Raw genomic sequence first — 4866 nt, 5'->3', positions numbered from 1 at the left:
AAATTGTAGACAGCGTTGCCAACTGGCTATCACTAAATCCCGCTAAACGGAACTTAAATATAAGTTACTTTCGTGCGAAAAGAGCTAGATTTTCATAAAATACTTTAAAATTAAGTAATTCAAAATTACTTTTATAGATACTGTTAATTATATACTACATGAATAATTGAAACTATAAATACTTGATTTAAATAGAGATTTCTTCAGGATCATCAGAGTCAATGTTTGAATCCTCAATGTTCAGTAGTAATGAAGACGAGAGAATTACTTACAGTGGCGGCAATACCTCTCCTATTAAATGCATGTGAAATAATCGGCGAGTCGTCACTTGATCTCTTGCATCCCGGGTCCCTATTTTACGTGTCATATCTATCGGCAATATACAATATTTACAAGTGACCAACTTTCTTGATGAAGAATATGCACTGGATGATGTAATTTGATTTGGGTTTTCAATGTTCCAACATGTAGATCATGTGAGTCACGTAGGTACAGTACATGTAATAATAATAATAATAATAATAATAATGTAAATTTATTTCAACTCAACAATGTAATTTTATTATTTCAACAATTACTCTTCACTCTCTACAATTTAATTCCACTCCCGTCAACAATGGGATTTGCTCTCCACACAGCAACACAGTATTCGATAGTGCACTCCACAGACGACAATGTCAATTTACTTGGACTATTATGAACAACAATGAACTGTTAATCTTAACTAATATTCACAAAGCACTATTTACAACACAGAACTGTCAGTTCTCAGTTCACAGCTCGTTTATCTTGGCTAGTTCTTCTAGCTCAGTCACTCGCGTTCATAGAATCTCGAACCCCAGACCTTCAGAGACGATCCGCTGAACTTCGAACTCAAGTCCTCCAACTGCGGTCCACTGCACTCGAACTCCGGGCTTCAGGCTCCACAGTTACGGACACAACTCAAGTCGCGCTCTGGTCTGCTCTCCACTGACTTTAACAACACTGCCTTACTGACTGACTGTCCCAAGTTCACTCGCGTGCGTAATTTATACTCACACCATAGTTGCGAGAAAGTAGTAAGTACGAGTACTCGATATTTCGGCGCGCGTCCAGATAGCACTCCAGAGAAAGCACTCGAACAATCCGGACCCCTCTCGTCTCTACCGCGGTCGCTCTTTCCCCTTTCTTCTCTCCGCAAGCACCAGATGCGCACGCAACCCGCCCAAAACACGGCCGCGTTGACGTAATACACCCCCTCTGCCCTTCAGCATGCAGATGCTCCCCGTACCAGCGTTTCGTCTGCTGCGCGCCCTGTCGGACGCGCGCTCGAACCCCGTTGCAGCTGTCACAATAATAATAATAATAATAATAATAATAATAATAATAATAATAATAATATTATTATTATTATTATTATTTTATTTGTCAGAAACCAGAGTACAAGGCCTGGATATGGCATTGTCAGGTTTGATAATATACACACGCACACATACACTCGCACATGCACAAACAAATAAACTTAGCACAAATAAATATAGACAAATAAGCAAATAATTATAAGCATCTGAAAGTTAGAATTTATAAAACAGTTATATTACCGGTTATTCTGTATGGTTGTGAAACTTGGACTCTCACTTTGAGAGAGGAACAGTGATTAAGGGTGTTTGAGAATAAGATTCTTAGGAAAATATTTGGGGCTAAGAGGGATGAAGTTACAGGAGAATGGAGAAAGTTACATAACGCAGAGCTGCACGCATTGTATTCTTCACCTGACATAATTAGGAACATTAAATCCAGACGTTTGAGATGGGCAGGGCATGTGGCATGTATGGGCGGCGAATCCAGAAATGCATATAGAGTGTTAGTTGGGAGACCGGCGGGAAAAAGACCTTTGGGGAGGCCGAGACGTAGGTGGGAAGATAATATTAAAATGGATATGAGGGAGGTGAGATATGATGGTAGAGACTGGATAAATCTTGCTCAGGATAGGGACCAATGGCGGGCTTATGTGAGGGCGGCAATGAATCTCAGGGTTCCTTAAAAGCTAGTAAGTAAGTAATAATTATATAATTTCAACTAGTCTCTGCATTACAACATATTATTTTGTGCTTACCATGAATAGTTTAAATAAATTTATCTATTGGATTAAAGGAAGCTTCCCGCCTGCTAAGAGAAGAAAATAAGCTAGATTCCCCGCTAAGCGGAATGGATTTTTTTTGCCCCTAAGCTAAACATAATTGGCCACACTGAATTTGTTGGTTACAATCTACAATGTTACAATTCGATCTCTTATACAATCGATTACAAAAAGTCGATAGATGCATTGTTTCGGTTGTCCTGGCAACGGTGGCAACATTATAAAAACAAAAATATTATTTTAACGTCAAATAAGGTAATGATGTTACCTATTTGGGTTTTTCCCACTGACGTTGGACTAATTTTTCCATCATTAATTTATTCATATATCATGGGTGAAGAAAGAATGATGCTGAAACTGATCAGAAAGAGAAAAAGGAATTGGTTGGGTCACTGGCTGAGAAAAAACTATCTACTGAAGGATGCACTATATTACCTTTTTTGAAAGATGGGACATGACAGTTAAGCGGCCGAGCTTGGAACTACAGTGCCATGTTGCCAATATGGTTACCACACTGCCAGCTGATGGAAGCTAACAATAGTCGTTGATGTTAAAACATTTAATTGACAATTGACGCGAAGGTAAGAAAACAATACAAAAATCGACAGAGAATCAAAGACGAAACGTACCAATGGTAACATTGTGTACACAATAAATGTCGCCAAGAGAGCTATTAAGCACTCGCCACGTGGGAACTGTAAGTTTGGCAACTCAACCTTGTTACCATAGCACAAGAGGACTATATATATTATTAGTCCTCTTGCCATAGCAACAGGCCTACCACTCTATGTGACATTAAGTTGTTTTTCCGATCGCAACGATCCTTCATGTCCCATCTTAAAAAAAAAAAACTATAGAAGGAATGATGAACGTGAGAAGAGTTCGGGGCAAAAGAAGATATCAAATGATACAAGAGTCTCATCATGCCCTCTAATGCAAGACCTAATTTTCCAAGATCCTTATAGAATGGCCAAGAATTGTTCTGTTCTGTTGAACAAGTTCGCTATGCTTTTCAATAGAAAGCCTATAGTGATCACTTAAAGCAAATTCAATACTTAGGATTTTGCCAAAGAAATGCAGTTGTTTTTCCACACATATTGTGACTTGGAGAATCTTTGTGTCTTTCCCTGGGTCTGTAAACATGATTTAAATCACTATTATCTGTATCATTCTACACAGATTTTTCACGAGAAAATAATAAACAAGGGCGAAAAAAGTTTACTAATTCCTACATATTTACAGCCAGTTTTATCATCATTAACAACACCAGAAGTTCTCGGTTCGACAATCTTACCTGCAGAGCGATTCTTAAATCACATAAGTTATTCTCTCGCTTGAAAGTTGGGTGGCAAAATTACACATTTATGGCCTACAGTTATACAGAATATTAACTTAAAAAGCACTATAAATAAAGCTCAGCTCTCACAAATATTTTTTGAAAGTAATTATTACTATTAACAAAATATGTCATGCAGCAGAGTTATAAAACACACAGAAAAATTGAATGTAAGCACATGCGTGTCGTCCGATGCAGAACCTAAATCATATCCCTCGCACAAGATATGTGACGTTCTTCCACCCAGCAGTTGCCTCTTTTCATATAATTCAACTCATGCGAGGTATACCATTACCTACATTTTGCCACGCAGGCGCAGCACGTGGGTTATGCATAATATAAATCACATCCTCTGCACACTAGTATAAGTGACTTTCTTCCACTCAGCAGTTGCCTGTTTTCATATAGTTCAACTGATGTGAGGTATACCATCACATTTTGCCACGCAGGCACAGCACGTGGGTTATGCATAATCTAAATCGCCTCCTCTGCACACTAGAATAAGTGACGTTCTTCCACTCAGCAGTTGCCTATTTTCATATAGTTCAACTGATGCAAGCTATACCATCACCATCACATTTTGCCACGCAGGCGCAGCATGTGGGTTATGTGTAATCTAAATCGCATCCTCTGCACACTAGAATAAGTGATGTTCTTTCACTCAGCAATTGAACATTATCTTGCTCTCACATAGCCCTACCAATGCGACATACACAGTCACATTTCTTGGGAGTAAGAACTCGCCGTTTATAAATTGGCTCGGCCGCGTGACTTCGTCACATTGTATAATATATTTCCATTGTTGTAGCAGCGACATTAAAAATTTGAATGTAATGTTCAAATAATAATTATTATGTGTAACAGGTATAACACGATATATACAAAATAAAATACCGGTATAAAACGATAAAATATATTTTTTGTTAAAAAATATCAGGGGATGCAACACATCACCTGCATCCATGCATGCTACATCCCTGATAGGTATTAAACAAGATGTGCACGAGAAACAAAATATGAAAAATATAGGCCCTACTTTGAAAGCATTAGACACTCATTAAGAATGTCATATTACCGGTAAATAATAATTAGGCTTACATGGAAAAAATTAGTTAGCCTAAGCCTAAACTCCATCTAATAGGTACACTATCAAACACAATGTGCACAAGCAATGCTTTCTCGATCTAGATCACGATGGCAGTGGCACAAGGGATAAAATATAATAGAACCAAGAAGTTAAATATAAATATAGGCCCTACTGTAAAAGAATTACAGACACTCATTAAGGATATCATAGTAGATGGGAAAAATTGGTACTATAGTAGCCTACGTCCAAAACCCACTTCCCTCTTTTCGGTATTAAACACAATTCGCACAAAATATAACAACCAAAAAGTTAAATATAAATTTA

This window comes from Periplaneta americana, chromosome 15 (assembly GCF_040183065.1).
Source record: "Periplaneta americana isolate PAMFEO1 chromosome 15, P.americana_PAMFEO1_priV1, whole genome shotgun sequence".
Classification (NCBI taxonomy): domain Eukaryota; kingdom Metazoa; phylum Arthropoda; class Insecta; order Blattodea; family Blattidae; genus Periplaneta; species Periplaneta americana.
Note: the sequence above shows the minus strand (reverse complement) of the source record.